This window comes from Paroedura picta, chromosome 5 (assembly GCF_049243985.1).
Source record: "Paroedura picta isolate Pp20150507F chromosome 5, Ppicta_v3.0, whole genome shotgun sequence".
Taxonomy (NCBI): domain Eukaryota; kingdom Metazoa; phylum Chordata; class Lepidosauria; order Squamata; family Gekkonidae; genus Paroedura; species Paroedura picta.
Genome location: NC_135373.1, coordinates 130,721,688 through 130,743,046, shown reverse-complemented (window position 1 = coordinate 130,743,046; position 21,359 = coordinate 130,721,688). Strand labels below are relative to the sequence as shown.

General features: G+C 48.9%; 1 protein-coding gene across 4 annotated transcripts in view; it reads left to right on the top strand.

Annotated features, from left to right (window-relative positions):
- EPS8 (EGFR pathway substrate 8, signaling adaptor) overlaps positions 1-21,359 on the top strand; it is a 172,542-nt gene that overhangs the window by 13,471 nt on the left and 137,712 nt on the right. For 3 of the 4 annotated variants that reach the window (XM_077340714.1, XM_077340715.1, XM_077340710.1), the window contains exon 1: positions 4,289-4,444. The exons of the other annotated variant lie outside the window; for it this stretch is intronic. The gene's annotated coding sequence lies outside the window, so the exon portion shown is untranslated. Of the gene's footprint in view, positions 1-4,288; positions 4,445-21,359 lie in introns of those variants that run through there. 4 annotated transcript variants of the gene reach the window in all.

Here is a 21,359-nt window from a genome sequence, read left to right as displayed (position 1 = left end):
AGAGTACATTTTTTAAAAGCCCAATCACTGACTCCTCTCCCCCACCCCAGTTAAAAAAAGAGGATAACATAGCATCATCTCTAATCTAAGCAAACATTATGTATCCTTTTAAAGAAAAGTCAAGTCCTCAGGAGTCCAAGGATTTTTGAAAGCTGTTTCGACCTTGGCAGCAAAACACTCTTGATGATTTCACATGACGCCAGCAACGCTCTGTCATTTTCTCTGCTGCATTTCAAAACAAGCTGACTGTTTCCACATTGTTCCTTCCCACCTGCATCCAGCTCCCTGGGTTTTGACTCTTACAGACCGGCCTCTCTGGGCTTACTCAGAAGTAAACCCCACTTTAGCCTAGGGGACTGACTCCCGAGTCACCTATGGTGGCAGCCCCAATCTGTGCTATCTTTACGGCCTTCTCCATGACAGTGCCCACAAAAACTCATACCTTGAATAAAAATGTGCTGGTCTTAAAGGTGCCACAGGACTCTACATTTGTTCTTTACGGCCTTCTCGGTGCAGAATTCCCCCCCTCCTTTCCCCGAAAAGTGCATTTGCTGTGGGGCATCAGACTTAAATTGGGCCTCAGAGACTAGGCCTTTCAAAGACAAACCACTAGTAAATTATACAAAAGGGACACAAGGCCCGGATTAACGACCGTAGGGATGGAGAATGTCCAGATGTCTGGTAGAAGAAAGGTGATGAATGGTGTGGTTATAAGGTCAGCAAGTGGTTCAGCTCTCTGCCAGGTACGAAGGAGAATTTTAAAAAGCAGCTGCTCCCTCTCCTGAAACGTCAAGAGGAGCAAAAGGCAAGAATTTGATGTCCTGAGCAATGCTCTTTGCACAGCTGTGCAAGTGAATCAGTGATCCTTTCATGTTTTTCCCCCACAGAAACTTTACGGTAGTTACGTTTTTGTCTGCAATGAACTTTTCTCAGTTTACTGGTTATTTATGAGGAGAGCTGTTTTTTTTTTTTTTTAATTCCCCGCTTTTCACTGCACGAAGCGGTTTACAAACACCCTTCCCTTCCTCTTGCCGCAACAAACACCCAGTGAGATAGGTGGGGATGAGAGAGCTCGGGCAGAACTGCTCTGGGGGAACAGCCCTAAGGAAACTGTGACTAGCCAAAGGTCACGCAGCTGGCTGCCTGTGGAGGAGGAGCGGGGAATCGAACCCAGCTCTCCAGATCAGAGGCTGCCGTTCTTAGCAATGGCACCACACTGGTGTGTACATAGTATGGGCAGGCGATCCCAGGGTTGTCCGGCGGCCAGGCAAGGGACATTCGGATGTGGTTAGCCACTGCTTGTCTCTGTAGCATGCCCCCTAGTGTTCCTTGGAGGAAATACCACCCAAATCCCTGGAGGTCTCCCAACCAAATACTAGCCAGGGTGAGCCCTGTTTACCTTCCGAGATCTGACAGGATCGGGCTTCTAAAAGCAGATGGGGCCTGGAGACCTCCTGGAATTACAATTATTCTTCAGATCGCCAAGAGCAGTTCTGCTGGAATGAAAGCCTGCACTGAAATGTGGACCCTGTGATATTGTATCTGATATTGAGAACCTCTTGTGGTGCAGAGCCTCTTGTGGCGCAGAGTGGTAAGGCAGCAGACATGCAGTCTGAAAGCTCTGCCCGTGAGGCTGGGAGTTCGATCCCAGCAGCCGACTCAAGGTTGACTCAGCCCTCCATCCTTCCGAGGTCGGTAAAATGAGGACCCAGCTTGCTGGGGGGTAAATGGTAATGACTGGGGAAGGCACTGGCAAACCACCCCGTATTGAGTCTGCCATGAAAACGCTGGAGGGCGTCACCCCAAGGGTCAAACATGACCCGGTGCTTGCACAGGGGATACCTTTACCTTTATTGAGAACCAGCATTGCAGTTTGGAGATCAATTGTAACTGTGGGAGGCTGGTGACTCTATATCCTCCCCAGACTCCTCCCCCAAATATCCAGGAATTTCCCACCCAGGAATTGGCAACCATACTTTTGGCCTCTTATCTGATCAGATACTTCTAAGAAGATTCCTCCAAAGAGGCAGCACGGTGTAGTGGTTAGGAGCAGCATCCTCTAACCTGGAGCTGGGTTTGATTCCACTGTCTTCCTCCACAAGCAGCCAGCTGGGTGACCTTGGGGTAATCACAGTTCTTTAGGGCTGTCCTCACAGAGCAGTTCTGTCAGAGCTCTCTCAGCCCCACCTACCTCACAGGGTGTCTGTTGTGGGGAGAGGAAGAGAAAGGCGATTGTATGCCTCTTTGAGACTCCTCCGGGTAGTGAAAAGTGGAATATAAAAACCAATTCTTCTTTCTCTTCTTTGCTGAAGAATTATATAGGGTTCTGGGGGCAATAAAATTGTCACTGCATTATACCGATCGCATCTACCCAGCCACAACGAAACGGCGCATGTAGGCCTGGCTAGAATGCACAAAAACAGCATATCTACAAGAAATCGGCTGTCAGATATCCCACCTTCCCCCAATTCTTCAAGAGAATCGGGTTAGTTGAAAGAGAATTTTTCATTAGGAAGCATCGGGGTTCTCGCCGAACCGGCTCAGCCAGCGACGCAGTTGTAAATCCAGAGGAGTAGATTGAAAAACAGTTCCCCCTTGCAAAGAAACCAGCAACCGGGGGGGGGGGGGGGCTGTGCCTGTTTCTAGGGATTTGATTGGGCTTCTGTCACATTGAATCTACATTATGGTCTCGCCGCTCGCTTCTTCCCCCTTTTCTCCCGCCATCAGGAGAAGGCAATCTATTGTTTTCGATTTGTTTTTAATCGCTGCAGTCATCAAGTACATGATAACTTTACAGCGCTGTATATCAAGGTCTTTAGAAAGAATGGAATTACCAAGCTGCGGGAAAAATCATTTGGAGAAAAAGCAGTTCTACGCATTTGACGGCATATTCCTATACAAGAATCCCCATTTTGCCATGGAAGTGACCTTGGGCCAATCGCATGCTCTCAGCTTAACCTCCCTCACAGGGTGGTTGTGAGAATAAAATGGGGAAGGTAAGGAAGGGGTGTAAATGCACCCCCCCACACACACACAGCCGCCGCATCGAACGCCATTACCTCTCGGATGGGACTAGCAAAAGGCCTCTTTTAATTACTTCTTTCCAGAACTGGGAATGCGTCTGTCATTAATCACTAACCTTAACATTTTTATTGCCCCAATGTTTTTGTGAATGACAACAGAACCCAAAGGACAGATTTTGTTATTCTAGCAAGGACCTATCCAATCTTCATTATCATGCTGCATGTTTGGTGTGACGCCGTTTACTACTAATTTACTCTCTCCTTATATCTGTCCTCTTATGATTATGGTTCCACAGTCTGAGGAAGGCTCACGCCTCGAATAAAAATTTGTTGGTCTTAAAGGTGCCCTTGGGCTCACATTTTGTTGTGCTACTTCAGTCCAACATGGCTACCCACCTGAATCTTTCTTGGACCTTCATCCTCCTCCATGTCTGGGGGAATCTCACCCAGAGCTTGACATCTGGGTCACAAAAAAGAGAAGCATGCATATTGGATGGGAGATATATATCTGGGTAGCTGTGGGAGCGAACGAGAACTTGGGGTCCTTGTGGACTGCAAGTTAAATATGAGCAGGCAGGGTGATGCGGCAGTAAACAAGGCAAATACAATCTTGGCATCATGTTGAAATCGCAGGATATCATGGTCCCGCTGTACACCCTCTGAGGACAGTCTGGGGGATGTGGCAGTGTTCAGCCGGGAGAAAAGGAGGTTGAGAGGGGACAGGATGGCTCTCCTTAAGCATCTGAAAGGTTGTCACTTAGAGCAGGGGTAGTCAACCTGTGGTCCTCCAGATGTTCATGGACTTCAATTCCCATGAGCCCCTGCCAGCGTTTGCTGGCAGGGGCTCGTGGGAATTGTAGTCCATGGACATCTGGAGGACCACAGGTTGACTACCCCTGACTTAGAGGGCAGGGAACGGTTCCTGTTGGCAGCAGAGGAGGGGACCCACAGTCATGGCTTTAAACTACACGTGTTAGCTATCTGGGAGAAAAAAAATGCAGTGTAGTTCAGCTGTGGACTGGTCTGCCTTCAAGCGACAGCTGGACAGACCCTTCTCCTGGATGCTTGAGGCTGATCCTGCCTTGAGCAGGGCGGGAGTGTTTTCCAGCCCAGAGGTGGCAACCGAAGAGCCTCTCCCAGGCGCACGTGTGAAGGAAGCTCTTCGCCTGCCTCCCTCTCCGCCGCCGCCTTTCTTCTTTCGGTCCGCAGAGCCCCGCGCGGCCAGCAGGGGGAGCGGCGGTCCGCGGCAGCGGTAGCGGCAGAGGGAGAGGCGGGCGCTTGGTCGGGGAAGGCGGCGCGGGCGCTTCGGGGCTCCTCTTCGGCGCGGCTGCTGCTGCTGCTGCTGCGTCCTGCCTGCGCGGGTCGGGGCTGGCCGGAGCTCCTGCGCGGCTGGCCGAGGGGAAGGAGGCCGAGAGCGGCAGGTAAGAGCCGCCCGGAGGCAGCGGGCCGAGGGGGCGGGAGAGAGGCAAGGAGGGATCCCCGCCGCCGCCGCCGCCGCCGTCGCCGTCTCTCGGGCCCGGGCTGGCGCGGGTCGTGGAGAGGAGGGCAAGGCGCGACGCGTGTCTACCTGCGGCGGATACTGCTTTTGCTTGCCCGCCTTCGATTTCCTCCTTGTCTTTTCGTGCGGGAGAGGGATCCACCCGGCCGTAGACGCGCGTTCGAGGGGGATGTCACGTGTGAACGCGGCTGTAACGCGTGGACCCGAATGTAACGTGTGAACGCGACGGCGTCGCGGAGCGGGGTTGATAACTTGAGTGTGTGTGGGGATGCCTGCCCGGAGGGGGAATTGGTGCAAGGTGGGTTAACTCTCCCCCCCGCCCCCCCGTGCACAACCAAGGCGTCTCTAGGGGTGCCGCTCCCACTTCCTCCCCCCTCTAACCTGAGCGCTCGGCGACCACACCTGCCCCGAGTCTGGCAAACGGGACTTGTCTCTGCTCCGAAAGGCTCGCCTTCTCCTGCCAGGGATAAGTGTGCGACCACAATCTCCACCCCCCCCCCCCCTTTCCGGAAAAAGAAGTCTTAAAGCGCAATTTTGCCCAAAAAAGGCTGCTCAGGTATCTTCCCAAGAGCAAAGGTGCTACATTCACTTCTCCTCGGTTCCTAGGCTACACCCCCTTCCCCTCTTCTGTCCCTTCTTGGTGTCCTTTCAGGGTTTATTTGGCAAGCTCCACATTAGAGACTTCCCCTTCGGCCTTACCCAAGACCAGGGGTAGTCAAACTGTGGCCCACCAGATGTCCATGGACTACAATTCCCAGGAGCCCCTGCCAGCATTCGCTGGCAGGGGCTCCTGGGAATTGTAGTCCATGGACATCTGGAGGGCCACAGTTTGACTACCCCTGCCCAAGACAGTGGGCTTGGGATTTCCCCTTCCCTGCCCCTCCCCAGTTTCCTGGCAGAAATTCATCTCCCGGGGACTAATCCAGGTGAGGCAGGAGTGTGGCCCTGGCTGTGCTGTCAAATGGGCATACCTACCTCCCCCCTCAGGTGCTGTCTCGAGACTCTGTCTCAATGCTTCACCTGTTAGTCGTCCAGCTGTAGTTGTGGGTGAGTAAAGAGCCAACAGGTTGCAGCCAACTTTTGGCCACCCTGCCAGGCTTCCAATGCCAGAGGCAAACAGAGGTCCCCTGCCATTGCCCACCTGTGAGCGATCTTTCCCCCTTGGAATGCGGGCAAAACAATGATATCCCTTTCAGCCTAATTTTCTGATGTTCCTCACTCTCCCGCACACACCCCTTTAGCGCCAGTTCTCTGACCTTCCCCTTTCTCTTTCTGCTCATGGGCCAGCTTTCACCTTCTAGAGCAGCTTCTTGGGTTTTTGCGATGGTGTAGCAAGTAAAGAGCCTCTTGTGGCGCAGAGTGGTAAGGCAGCTGTCTGAAAGCTTTGCCCATGAGGCTGGGAGTTCAATCCCAGCAGGTTGACTCAGCCTTCCATCCTTCCGAGGTCGGTCAAATGAGTACCCAGCTTGCTTGCTGGGGGGTAAACAGTAATGACTGGGGAAGGCACTGGCAAACCACCCCGTATTGAGTCTGCCATGAAAACGCTGGAGGGCGTCACCCCAAGGGTCAGACATGACCCGGTGCTTGCACAGGGGATACCTTTACCTTTACCTTTTAGCAAGTGAAGCGGCTCGGGGGAAACCCACAGGAGCGATTTTGGTGGCAGGCCGGCTTAGATAAGGTTAGCTGGTGGCTGTTTTGGTGGGAGGAATTCTGGAAACGAATGTCTAATTGGATGCCTGTTGGCCAAACTGTGCTGGGGTGTCCGTTCTCTTCTCATGTTAATTCACACCCGGCGCATTCTGCTGTCTTCTCCCCGCTCAGCAGATTGGAGGCTGATGCCTTCAGCCATAGCTGTATTTACATGTGTGACCAGCAGTGGGAAGAGATGTTAATTAACTGACTTGCACATGAGATCCAGAGTCCATTAGGAAGATTCATCAGATGGGAGCACGTGAAATACTTGAGATGTTCACAAGCCATTTTCTGTGGGGCCTAGCATCTCTGCTCTGTCATCACTATTAGGTTTGAGGCCACTGTTTTGGAGATTGGGAGAATCTTCCCTCACTGCTACCTGAGACAGGTAAGATGTAGGCGTTCCACAGGAACTTCCATCTCCCTTTCTTGAGAAACAGCAGTTCTGTTGAGTATTTTTGCTGTGCCGCTGTTGACTCAACTTCAGCTAGAGCCAAATAACAGCTATGTCCAGATTCACATGGGTAGCCGTGTTGGTCTGAAGTAGCACAATAAAATCAGAGTCCAGTGGCACCTTTAAGACCAACAAAGATTTATTCAGGGCGTGAGCTTTCAAGTGCAAGCACTCTTCGAAGAGTGCTTGCACTCGAAAACTCGCGCCCTGAATAAATCTGTGTTGGCCTTAAAGGTGCTACCGGATTCTGATTTTATTGAGCCATGTCCAGAGGAAGAGTTGTCAGAGAGCCAGTATAAGAAAGCCTATTTTGCACACCTTAGAATACACCTTGTGGACAAATGACACCTAGATCTAGAAAGTTTCCCCCGCCCAAATATTGTCAGTTGTGAGTCCTCTATTGAGGCTTCACAATAAGTAAAAATATACAAGGCACACCTTACCCAGTTATTTTCGCAAGCTGACCTAAATCTGCATTTGGGATGATGAAGAACCCAAATCCTGCTGGCTCATGCCAACGGTCCCTCTCCTCCAGCATCCTGCTTCACCCAGTGGCCAACCTGTTCCCCTAGATCCACCTTTTTCGACTTTTTTTGACAATGGAGGAACCCCTGAAATATTTTTCAGGCTTCAAGGAACCTCGGAAGTGGTGACATGTCCCTTTAGTGTAGTGGGTGTGGGATGGGGGAACTAGCTAATCATTTACGATTTTTGATTGTGGAGTAAGAGTCTAGGCCTGTAGAACTACCGGAGAAGGCCTAGCCACGGAGTGCCACGGAGGTCTAGCAGTGCTGGGGAAGGCCATGGGAAGGCCCTGGTTGCAAATCCCAGCTCCAGAGGGCCAATCATGGGGCATAGAGGCTGACACCTAATGCTGCCCCCTGGTTCTGGGTTTCAGAGGTTGACTGCCTTTGAATGGGAAGGTTGCCCTCAATCACCCTGGCTGGTAGCTACTGATCAACCTCTCCTCCACGAATCTAATCTCCTTTTCAAGCCATCTATGCCTGCGACCCCCACAGCCTCCTTTGGCAGCAGATTCCACATTTTAATCGCTCACGTAGAGAAGGAGTCCCTGTGGTCCATTCTCGATCTGCTGTCCATCAACTTCACTGGTGGCCCTCCAGTTCTAGTATCTCGGAAGAGGGGGGAGGAAATTTGCTCTTTGTTAACCTTCTCCACCCCGTGCATGATTTTATAAACCTCTATCATGTCCCTCTGTAATCTCCCCCGACTCCCAAGTGAAAAGTCCTGAACTCTTCAGCCGTTCCTTGTGGGGAGGGTGCTCCAAACTCCAGGTCATCTACAGCCCTATCTTGTATCGTCAGCTCTGTCATTTTCCCTTTCTGGAAAGAAGACGAGTTGGGTTTTATACCCTGCTTTTCACTGCCTGAAGGTGTCTCAAAGTGGCTTCCAATTGCCTTCCCTTTCCTCTCCCCACCACAGACACCCTGTAAGTAAGGTGGGGCTTAGAGAGGCCTGACAGAACTGCTCTAACAGGCTGTGACTGGCCCAAGGTCACCCAGCTGGCTGCATGTGGCGCAGCGGGGAATCAAACGCGGCTCACCAGATTAGAAGCCACTGCTGTTAACCACCATACTAACGCTGGCTCTGAAAGAAGGTCTGTTTAGTCCTTTCCAAATCCTCGTTTTTCATCCCTTTCACAGACTTGTTCTAGCATCCCCTGAATTATCCCTTAAAGAGCTGTATTTGTCTCTAGTAATTCACATCCACATCTGAAGTCACGGTTGGCATGCCCCTCGAGCTGTCTCCTCTCTCTTCCGCGTTTCTTTAGCTGCGTTTCAGCTCTGTGGATCCCCACAGCTCGCCCGCAAGGCCTTGACAGTGTGTCCGTGTGCCCCTTTCCATTCTCTCAAAGGATGATGGGGGAGCCAGTTGCTAGAACTGGGGCACTCGCGTCCCCAGGGAGCCACCGAGGGAACAGGCTGTGGGGAGCTGGTGAAGGAACAGCAGAGCTTCAGTGTTGTTTATTTATTTATTTTTATCAGATAGATTAGATTTGGATTTATATAACTAAAAGGTAAAGGTATCCCCTGTGCAAGCACCGAGTCATGTCTGACCCTAGGGGTGACGCCCTCTAGCGTTTTCATGGCAGACTCAATACGGGGTGGTTTGCCAGTGCCTTCCCCAGTCATTACTGTTTACCCCCCAGCAAGCAAGCTGGGTACTCATTTGACCGACCTTGGAAGGATGGAAGGCTGAGTGAACCTTGAGCCGGCTGCTGGGATTGAACTCCCAGTCTCATGGGCAGAGCCTTCAGACTGCATGTCTGCTGCCTTACCACTCTGCGCCACAAGAGGCTCTTCTTATACCTTTTATATAACTGCACCTCCCAAATACCAGCTCGGGGCTGTTTACAACATAATAAATACATTAACACATTCCTCATAAAACAATCACAGTTAAAATTATAGCTAGTTGGGTGTGCAGTCATGCTAGTCTTAGAATCTGAGAATCAGAGTTGGAAGAGATCTCCAAGGTCATCTAGTCCAGCCTCCTGCAGAATGCAGGAAATTTACAACAACCTGTTGCAAATTTCTTCTTCTCTTCTTCTTGGCCTTGACTTTTTGAGACATAGTTTGTGTACGTTTCACCCAGCGGGAAAAAGACCAGACGAAGCACCATAGTGGAGCCAGATGTAAGCCGAGGTTCCTCGGAAGTCGAGGGGGATATAAATAGGAGAGCAAAGGGCTTGCGTGTGGTCCGTCGCGTCTGGAAATGCCGTTGCTTCTGGTGCGGAGAGGGATCAGTTCAAGGATCAAAGCTCTTCCCATACAATAAGGATATGAGTGGGTGAGATGCTGGGAAGTCACTTCTGAATCATGGCAGCAACCTTCTGAGTTAATGACGTCCAAAGCGTCCCATCCATCCCAGCCTTCTTCACATCTTGCAAACGGAGGGCCGTAGCTTCCTTGACTAAGCTGACCCATCTCATCTTGAATCTTCCTCTTTCCCTGCTGCCTTCTTTCTTGCTTTTCTTTATTTACGTTGAGGTTTACACCCCGTCCCTCCCAGCAAGCTGGCTCGGGGTGGTTTTCGTCATTTAAAAATTGCATAAGTCACTTACGTGGTACAATGCATCTATAAATGACATTAAAGCTTAAAACCATTAAAAAATCAAACCTACCGGCTGATTCGCCATCAGGCCTTCGTGTCGTCAATTTTCAGTTTTGCCTTTTCTTTGTACGAAACTCTTTGCCAGCGCCTCTTTGACTTCTCAGAACCTTACCAAGGTATACCAGCCTTCATTTGTGGCAGTCTTCCATCATGCTTTGCTTCCTCCCCCCCTTTTAAAAATGTGTTTTTTGCTTGCACCTTTGTTTTTGTTATAGAGCCTCTTGTGGCGCAGAGTGGTAAGGCAGCAGACATGTAGTCTGAAAGCTCTGCCCATGAGGCTGGGAGTTCAATCCCAGCAGCCGGCTCAAGGTCGACTCAGCCTTCCATCCTTCCGAGGTCGGTAAAATGAGTACCCAACTTGCTGCTGGGGGGTAAACGGTAATGACTGGGGAAGGCACTGGCAAACCACCCCGTATTGAGTCTGCCATGAAAACGCTAGAGGGCGTCACCCCTAGGGTCAGACATGACTTGGTGTTTGCACAGGGGATACCTTTACCTTTGTTTTTGTTGCGCCCCTTAATCCCACCATTCTTGATTGCCTCCCCCCAGTGTGTCCTGAATTTATAAAAGCCAACAACCACCCTGGGTTATAACATTATAACGCTGCTGTGGAAGGCTGCTTTTTTAAAACTTGGAAACAGTGTTGTAACGCAATCACCATTTAAAAAAAAAAAAGAAAAGGCAGATTTTTCAGAAGGGAGGGAGGAAAGAGACGAGGAAAAGGGCATGCCCAAAAGACTCAAAATGACGGGGGCAGTGAAAAACCCGAATGCATGTATTTCCTCGCTGAACAGCCCCAAATTAGCCCCTGTTAGACCTCGCTTGAAAAGTTGAAATTAATTTTTCTGGGGATTCCTTTGTTGCAAGGCAGGTGAGGGGCAATTCAGGTCTGTGCCCAAAGAAACGGATTTCAGTGCAGAAGTGGACAATAAAAGTCAATGCCTTAAGTATGCAAATCTGGACAATATTGCTAGTGCGGTTTCAGTGAGTCCCATCTTTGATTTCGTCTTTATGGCACCCAGGTATTACGTGAAGTGGGTTTGGAATGGTGATAATAGGCGATAGATAAGCTTCTTGGCTGAGATTCAGATAACACAACTGCTGATGCGGCTTTTAAAGCTCCCGGCCGTAAGTCCAGTTCATTGGCCGATATTGGATTTGCAGGGGAGTCCTACATGCCGATGAGTACAATGTGTGCCATGCTTCGGGTGGCATCATAATGCGTGGAGGAATACCCAGGAATTCTTCTAAAGGGGCTGATGAATAGTTCCAGTTTCCAGCTATTTGCCACATGTATGGACCTTGAGCATCTGGTGAGCATCCGTGTTTTAGCATGCTGTCTTCGGAAGCCTGCTGACATTGGTGGATTTAGAAAAGTACAATTCGGTTTAAGGCTGCGCTGGCAGGTGTTACAGTGGGCAAGAGTCAATGACCCTGGCATGGTTTGACCCTTGACTCCGCCTGTTGGGATCCCAGGGCCATGTGGTTATATAAAGATGACATTTTCAGGGGCGGGTGGGCCGAGGGACTTTGCCTGGGAAAGACCTCTGGGTGGTGACCGTGTGTCCTGCTGTGCTCCCTACAAATGCACACTGTGTTGGATCCTTCTCAGGACATGTTTCCTTTCCCAAAGTCAGTGGCAGAGGAGTATGCTTCCCCCACACCGTGGCATTGTGCAAGTGAAGTAATTCATGTTTTTCTCCGAGGAATAATTAGCAGGAAAGCAATAGAGCAAGGCACCTTTAAGACAACAAAGTTAAATTCTGGACATTAGCTTTTGTGTGCATGCACACTTCTTCTGATGCATTAGAACAGGTTTCCTCAAGCCTTACCTGGGGGGCAGGGAGGGGCTTAGTTGCCAGGAAAGGCAAGTTAAAAGTCAAGATGCATAAGTGACTAAGGGACAACTGTGCGGCTTTTCTCCGTGTGCACTTTTGATGCGGCTTAGATGGTGCAACCAAGAGATGTGTTCTGGTTGACTCTGGAGGCCTGTCATGGCTTCTGTATCTGACCTGAAAATCAGACTTCCCACATATCCTTATAGGTTTTGTTGTTGTTGTTATGTGTGAAGTCGTGTCCGACCCATCGCGACCCCCATGGACAATGATCCTCCAGGCCTTCCTGTCCTCTACCATTCCCCGGAGTCCATTTAGGTTTGCACCGACTGCTTCAGTGACTCCATCCAGCCACCTCATTCTCTGTCGTCCCCTTCTTCTTTTGCCCTCGGTCGCTCCCAGCATTAGGCTCTTCTCCAGGGAGTCCTTCCTTCTCATGAGGTGGCCAAAGTCTTTGAGTTTCATCTTCAGGATCTGGCCTTCTAAGGAGCAGGCAGGGCTGATCTCCTCTAGGACTGACCGGTTTGTTTGCCTTGCAGTCCAAGGGACTCGCAAGAGTCTTCTCCAGCACCAGAGTTCAAAAGCCTCAATTCTTTGACGCTCGGCCTTCCTTATGGTCCAACTTTCACAGCCATACATTGCAACTGGGAAGACCATAGCCTTGACTAAACACACTTTTGTTGGCAGGGTGATGTCTCTGCTTTTTAGGATGCTGTCTAGATTTGCCATAGCTTTCCTCCCCAGGAACAAGCGTCTTTTAATTTCTTTGCTGCAGTCCCCATCTGCAGTGATCTTGGAGCCCAGGAAAATACAATCTGTCACTATCTCCATTTCTTCCCCATCTATTTGCCAGGAAATGAGAGGGCCGGATGCCATGATCTTTGTTTTCTTGATGTTGAGTTTCAAGCCAACTTTTGCACTCTCTTCCTTCACCCGCATCAACAGGCTCCTTATAGGTAGCCGTGGGTAAAAGACCCCGAGCAGCGACTGGATATTGCTTTCAATCACAGTGAATAGTTTTCCCCAAAGAATGGAGACTTCTGCTGGTTTTTGGTTTCCTAAGCTTTTTTCTTCGACTGTTGCAGAATCTCTCCTTTCTCCACCTGCCTGTGGCTGCCGGCCAAAAGGAAACCCAGCTTGGTGCTTTTGAACTCCTTCCACCAAAGGGAAGGGTCAGATGTTCAGCTCCATATGAATCCTTCTGATCAACAAGAGGCTGAAGGGCTTTCCCCTTGTGCCTCCGGGTTTCAGTTTCCTAAATGTGGATGCCATGAATGGAATAGTTTGTTTGCCTGGCTTTTCTTAAAGAAGACTCAAATCTGGCCAGGAAAACCAGGATGAATGCTCTTCTTTCCCCAATCTTGGGATCTGTTTATATAATCAGTAGACTGAGCCGTTGAAACTTTCAGACTATTGTAGGTAAAGGGCTAAAGGCAGGAGTGGCCAAGCAGTGGCTCTCTAGATCAGAGGTAGTCAACCTGTGGTCCTCATAACTTTTACTTCTTTCCTTAGTTCTGGAAAACTCTGCAGCATTTTGATTTCGTTTCCTGACATCCTTCTACTCTAAGGCTGCCTTTCCGACCTTTTTTACCACTGAAAAACCCCAGAAGTGGTGTGATTGTGCAGAATATGTTTGGGAAGCACAGCTAACGGACACACCCACCCAGGGCTCCTCCCCTTCCCACCCCCTCCAGGCCCATCATTGGCCATTTTGGGAGCAGGGGTGTGTGTGTGACATGACCATATGCAGTCATATCATTCGACTGAAAACATATATTAACAATGAATTATCTCCCAAATATTCGGGAAACCCTTCCAGGGCTGTCACGAAACCCTGGTTGAGAAAGCTATCTCTAGGCCAGGGGTAATCGACCTGTGGTCCTCCAGATGTCCATGGACTACAATTCCCATGAGCCCCTGCCAGCATGCTCACGGGAATTGTAGTCCATGGACATCTGGAGGACCACAGGTTGACTACCCCTGCTCTAGGGAATGAAGTTTGGGTAAATGAAGATCTTTTCCTTTCAAAGATCCGAGTCTGTGGGCAATGACCTCTACCAAGGTGACTGCTCATCCACTAGGTTTGTAAACAATCAAGGGAGCTGACATACGGGCTATGCGAGTGAAGTTAATAAACAAAGTCCCCTTTTATTCCAAAAATAAAATATGCCAGAACACAGACCAGTCATTAAGCGTTTTCAAAAATATTTTCTTCAGTGGCAAACTATGAGAGGCACATAATATGCAACAGTTTGAAGAGTTGGTAATTTTTTTAAAAAATCCACAGGGTAAATAAAAGGGGGGCTATTACTTACTATCACATTTTCCAGTTTTCATACAGGACTGGAATTAGTAACAGTCTACAATAAACATATAAGAGTAGCTAGTCAACGTAAGTGGGCGTTCAGTATTCCCTAGGCAATTATATGAAGAAACTGAAATATGAGTGCATAGAAAAGAAAGAAGGATCCATCAGCTATTCTTGGGACAGCCAACATTTTGATGCTCACTTCGAGAATACACTAGAATCATAGAATCACAGAGTTGGAAGGGACCTCCTGGGTCATCTAGTCCAACCCTCAGCACTATGCAGGACACTCACAACCCTTTCGCTCACCCACTGTAACCTGCCACCCCCTTGAGCCTTCACAGAATCAGCCTCTCCGTTTTTTTCAGCTGCTTTCCAAACTTAGCACAAACTGTTTGCATCGTGAGAATGAGATTGCATTAAAACAAGAAAAAGAAAAGAACAGCAGAAAGGATCATTTGTAATTATTAGGGCTATTGACCAAGTACAGAACTTTTGAGATGATCATCTTTTTAGCTAATCATAGAATAATATAATCATAGAGTTGGAAGGGACCTCCTGGGTCATCTAGTCCAACCCCCTGCACATGTAGGACACTCACATCCCTATCGCTCATCCACTGTAACCGGCCACCCCCTTGAATCTTCAAATGGCTATCCAGACTCTGTTTAAAAATTTCAAAGATGGAGAACCCACCCCCTACTGTAGGTATCAAATAAGGTACCATAATGGTCATATTACATGTCCTTGTCTGTGATCCTTACATTGTATTCTGTGATACCAGTAAAGGTTTTCTGAACCTGAAGCCGGAGTCAGAATCACACACGTCACAAAAGAGCAAGTGGGCATCATCAAACAACAAAACAAAGAATCAGACCATACCTTTAACGCTGCCATTCTAGAGCACGATTCTTCAAAAAGGAACCGCATCGGATAGTTTGGGAGACAAGCACATGTGGCCGCAGCCTACAAATCGCTTATGTCCACTATGATGGCCAACTATGTTGGAAAATATCTGGAGACTTTGGGGGTGGAGCTGGGAGTGGGCAGGATTTGGGGCAGGGAGGGACCCCAAATGGAGTATAGTGATATGGGGTCCACCCTCCAAAGCAGCCATTCTCTCCAGGGAAACAAATCTCTGTCAACTGGAGATGAGCTGTAGATCTGGGGGATCCCCAGATCCCACCTGGGGACTGGCGAGCCTATACAGCCACACAATAGACTACAAACTCTTGAGCAGGCAAGAAAACAGCAGCCACAGAGAAAGGGTGGGTATAAAGCCACACACACACACAACCCTTTTTGTGCCCCAAGCTCGAGGGGCTACAAGGAAGAGCAGAGCCTGAACAGTAATGGCTACCAAAGTAAGGAAAGTAAGAAGGAAAAGCCAGGTGAAGAAAGGATCAAGGAGATAGATTCCCCTCTGCCTTTGGGGCAAAGTCAACAGGAGGGTGATATATGGGGGGGGGGGGAAGGGGTCAATTTACCCATGCTATGAACTTTGTTTAAACCTGGTCCTCAGCTCTGAAATCTTCAGGGATAACACAGTAGAGAATCACCATCTAGTAGCTGGACAGAATTGCTGTTCAACTCAAGAATGTTGATTCCACAAAGGGGAGGGGGGAATTATCTGTGACTCAGAACAGAGATAAGAGTCGTTACTTAGAAAAGGTTTTAAGTGGTATACTACACATTTATGGCCCCAATGCAAATGAGGAGTGTGGGTAGGAACGCCCCGCATGTCAGATTAGAAAGACGGAGGATGGCTCAGTAGTACAGCCTGTTCTCCGCATTGCAGAAGGTCCAAGGTTCAGTTCCCAGCCTCCGCAGATAAAGGTTCTGACATAACAGTGTTCAGGATAGGGACATCCGTCCCCAGGAGGGACCCGGGAACCTCCCTGCTTTACAGCTCCTCTCCAGGTGACAGAGATCAGCTGCCCTGGAGAAAATGGCTGCTTTGGAGGGTGGTCCATAGCATTATGCTCCACTTGAGGTCCTTCCATGCCCCAAATCCTGCCCACTCCCAACTCTACCCCCAAAGGTATTGTGCAACCCTAGTTCAAGAAAACCTTTCCTTTCTCCAAAATCCTGCAGAGTCAGGAGAGACAGCACTTGAATAGATGCACCAGGGGTCTGACTTTTAGGTGGCCCTTTCAGATGTTCATGGGAATGGAATGTTGGGTTATGAGAAGTCCCAGAACTGGTGCTTCAAGACCAGCTGAAGCTTTCAAAAAGAAATTGGGGACAGATACAGGGTTCCCAACTAGGAGGGCCCAAAGTGAAAGAAGCTGTTCTTACTTCAGTCGCTCGTGGCATGTTGAGAGTGGCCAAACTGTGGCTCTCCAGATGCCCGGGGACTACAATTCCCATGAGCCCCTGCCAGAATGCCTGAATAAAACTTTGTTGGTCTTAAAGGTGCCTTTTGACTCACGTTTTGGCCTGCTACTTCAGACTAACACGGCTACCCGCCTGAATCCATTGATTTTGGATTTTCATGCTCCTTTTCCTTGGGGCCAGTTTGATCTCCTTGGGGCCTGGGACCCTGAGCAAACTTTGCTGACCGGACCTTCGCTTACTACAAGGAACATAGTGGGATGGTCAGTCCAGAAGAAGAGTATACGTCAAGGTTATTGCTAATAAGATGGCCTGATAAGGAAACTGTGAAGCAAAATAAGAGACGTTAATGGCCGTGGCAGGAATGGGGGAGAGGGGGGAAGCAGCCCCGGATTCAAGGATGAAAAAGCTGGAAAATTGAGTTTGGTTTGAAGATGGAACTCTGACACCTTTAGCCAGAGGTGACCAAACTGCAGCTCTCCAGATATCCATGCACTACAATTCACATGAGCCCCTGCCAGCATGCTCATGGGAATTGTAGTCCATGGACATCTAGATCAGGGGTAGTCAACCTGTGGTCCTCCAGATGTTCATGGCCTACAATTCCCATGAGCCCCTGCCAGCATGCTCATGGGAATTGTAGTCCATGGACATCTAGAGCAGGGGTAGTCAACCTGTGGTCCTCCAGATGTCCATGGACTACAATTTGCTGGCAGGGGCTCATGGGAATTGTAGGCCATGAACATCTGGAGGACCACAGGTTGACTACCCCTGCTCTAGATGTCCATGGACTACAATTCCCATGAGCATGCTGGCAGGGGCTCATGGGAATTGTAGGCCATGAACATCTGGAGGACCACAGGTTGACTACCCCTGATCTAGATGTCCATGGACTACAATTCCCATGAGCATGCTGGCAGGGGCTCATGTGAATTGTAGTGCATGGATATCTGGAGAGCTGCAGTTTGGTCACCTCTGGCTAAAGGTGTCAGAGTTCCATCTTCAAACCAAACTCAATTTTCCAGCTTTTTCATCCTTGAATCCGGGGCTGCTTCCCCCCTCTCCCCCATTCCTGCCACGGCCATTAACGTCTCTTATTTTGCTTCACAGTTTCCTTATCAGGCCATCTTATTAGCAATAACCTTGACGTATACTCTTCTTCTGGACTGACCATCCCACTATGTTCCTTGTAGTAAGCGAAGGTCCGGTCAGCAAAGTTTGCTCAGGGTCCCAGGCCCCAAGGAGATCAAACTGGCCCCAAGGAAAAGGAGCATGAAAATCCAAAATCAATGGATTCAGGCGGGTAGCCGTGTTAGTCTGAAGTAGCAGGCCAAAACGTGAGTCAAAAGGCACCTTTAAGACCAACAAAGTTTTATTCAGGCATTCTGGCAGGGGCTCATGGGAATTGTAGTCCCCGGGCATCTGGAGAGCCACAGTTTGGCCACTCTCAACATGCCACGAGCGACTGAAGTAAGAACAGCTTCTTTCACTTTGGGCCCTCCTAGTTGGGAACCCTGTATCTGTCCCCAATTTCTTTTTGAAAGCTTCAGCTGGTCTTGAAGCACCAGTTCTGGGACTTCTCATAACCCAACATTCCATTCCCATGAACATCTGAAAGGGCCACCTAAAAGTCAGACCCCTGGTGCATCTATTCAAGTGCTGTCTCTCCTGACTCTGCAGGATTTTGGAGAAAGGAAAGGTTTTCTTGAACTAGGGTTGCACAATACCTTTGGGGGTAGAGTTGGGAGTGGGCAGGATTTGGGGCATGGAAGGACCTCAAGTGGAGCATAATGCTATGGACCACCCTCCAAAGCAGCCATTTTCTCCAGGGCAGCTGATCTCTGTCACCTGGAGAGGAGCTGTAAAGCAGGGAGGTTCCCGGGTCCCTCCTGGGGACGGATGTCCCTATCCTGAACACTGTTATGTCAGAACCTTTATCTGCGGAGGCTGGGAACTGAACCTTGGACCTTCTGCAATGCGGAGAACAGGCTGTACTACTGAGCCATCCTCCGTCTTTCTAATCTGACATGCGGGGCGTTCCTACCCACACTCCTCATTTGCATTGGGGCCATAAATGTGTAGTATACCACTTAAAACCTTTTCTAAGTAACGACTCTTATCTCTGTTCTGAGTCACAGATAATTCCCCCCTCCCCTTTGTGGAATCAACATTCTTGAGTTGAACAGCAATTCTGTCCAGCTACTAGATGGTGATTCTCTACTGTGTTATCCCTGAAGATTTCAGAGCTGAGGACCAGGTTTAAACAAAGTTCATAGCATGGGTAAATTGACCCCTTCCCCCCCCCCCCCCATATATCACCCTCCTGTTGACTTTGCCCCAAAGGCAGAGGGGAATCTATCTCCTTGATCCTTTCTTCACCTGGCTTTTCCTTCTTACTTTCCTTACTTTGGTAGCCATTACTGTTCAGGCTCTGCTCTTCCTTGTAGCCCCTCGAGCTTGGGGCACAAAAAGGGTTGTGTGTGTGTGTGGCTTTATACCCACCCTTTCTCTGTGGCTGCTGTTTTCTTGCCTGCTCAAGAGTTTGTAGTCTATTGTGTGGCTGTATAGGCTCGCCAGTCCCCAGGTGGGATCTGGGGATCCCCCAGATCTACAGCTCATCTCCAGTTGACAGAGATTTGTTTCCCTGGAGAGAATGGCTGCTTTGGAGGGTGGACCCCATATCACTATACTCCATTTGGGGTCCCTCCCTGCCCCAAATCCTGCCCACTCCCAGCTCCACCCCCAAAGTCTCCAGATATTTTCCAACATAGTTGGCCATCATAGTGGACATAAGCGATTTGTAGGCTGCGGCCACATGTGCTTGTCTCCCAAACTATCCGATGCGGTTCCTTTTTGAAGAATCGTGCTCTAGAATGGCAGCGTTAAAGGTATGGTCTGATTCTTTGTTTTGTTGTTTGATGATGCCCACTTGCTCTTTTGTGACGTGTGTGATTCTGACTCCGGCTTCAGGTTCAGAAAACCTTTACTGGTATCACAGAATACAATGTAAGGTTCACAGACAAGGACATGTAATATGACCATTATGGTACCTTATTTGATACCTACAGTAGGGGGTGGGTTCTCCATCTTTGAAATTTTTAAACAGAGTCTGGATAGCCATTTGAAGATTCAAGGGGGTGGCCGGTTACAGTGGATGAGCGATAGGGATGTGAGTGTCCTACATGTGCAGGGGGTTGGACTAGATGACCCAGGAGGTCCCTTCCAACTCTATGATTCTATTATTCTATGATTAGCTAAAAAGATGATCATCTCAAAAGTTCTGTACTTGGTCAATAGCCCTAATAATTACAAATGATCCTTTCTGCTGTTCTTTTCTTTTTCTTGTTTTAATGCAATCTCATTCTCACGATGCAAACAGTTTGTGCTAAGTTTGGAAAGCAGCTGAAAAAAACGGAGAGGCTGATTCTGTGAAGGCTCAAGGGGGTGGCAGGTTACAGTGGGTGAGCGAAAGGGTTGTGAGTGTCCTGCATAGTGCCGAGGGTTGGACTAGATGACCCAGGAGGTCCCTTCCAACTCTGTGATTCTATGATTCTAGTGTATTCTCGAAGTGAGCATCAAAATGTTGGCTGTCCCAAGAATAGCTGATGGATCCTTCTTTCTTTTCTATGCACTCATATTTCAGTTTCTTCATATAATTGCCTAGGGAATACTGAACGCCCACTTACGTTGACTAGCTACTCTTATATGTTTATTGTAGACTGTTACTAATTCCAGTCCTGTATGAAAACTGGAAAATGTGATAGTAAGTAATAGCCCCCCTTTTATTTACCCTGTGGATTTTTTAAAAAAATTACCAACTCTTCAAACTGTTGCATATTATGTGCCTCTCATAGTTTGCCACTGAAGAAAATATTTTTGAAAACGCTTAATGACTGGTCTGTGTTCTGGCATATTTTATTTTTGGAATAAAAGGGGACTTTGTTTATTAACTTCACTCGCATAGCCCGTATGTCAGCTCCCTTGATTGTTTACAAACCTAGTGGATGAGCAGTCACCTTGGTAGAGGTCATTGCCCACAGACTCGGATCTTTGAAAGGAAAAGATCTTCATTTACCCAAACTTCATTCCCTAGAGCAGGGGTAGTCAACCTGTGGTCCTCCAGATGTCCATGGACTACAATTCCCGTGAGCATGCTGGCAGGGGCTCATGGGAATTGTAGTCCATGGACATCTGGAGGACCACAGGTCGATTACCCCTGGCCTAGAGATAGCTTTCTCAACCAGGGTTTCGTGACAGCCCTGGAAGGGTTTCCCGAATATTTGGGAGATAATTCATTGTTAATATATGTTTTCAGTCGAATGATATGACTGCATATGGTCATGTCACACACACACCCCTGCTCCCAAAATGGCCAATGATGGGCCTGGAGGGGGTGGGAAGGGGAGGAGCCCTGGGTGGGTGTGTCCGTTAGCTGTGCTTCCCAAACATATTCTGCACAATCACACCACTTCTGGGGTTTTTCAGTGGTAAAAAAGGTCGGAAAGGCAGCCTTAGAGTAGAAGGATGTCAGGAAACGAAATCAAAATGCTGCAGAGTTTTCCAGAACTAAGGAAAGAAGTAAAAGTTATGAGGCTAGTTAAGTCATTGATTCTTCCTTCGTATTCTCTTCCCTGGGATTTTCATTGGAACTTTGGAAAACAGAGACTCGTTAAAACAACTTCAGTCCTGTTGGTCCCTGTTCCCGGGACTCCGGCTTGAACCCATCGGCCAGATCTCCAGCTCTTTTGACCCTTCCTTGGAAGGTCTCATCTTGGAGCGTTTCAGTTTGCCCTGTCGTAGGATACCCTTTCTGCAGTTGAATGAAGGCATGCGTCCCAGCATATTTAGGGTCCAAGTCAGGATATCTAAATAGTTTCAACTTACCTCAGTTTCATTGTTAGATGGACAAATTGTCGTGTATTCCTGCCTATTTATCTGTTCCACTATATATTTCTGGTAAGGCCTTGGAGGAGGAGCTGGTCTCATGGCTTAAGTGCCACTCAGCACAGCTGTCCTGCCCTTGAGTGCCTCCTCCTCCAATCGGCTTGCCTGTTTGTCCAGCAGCCAACCAGTCACC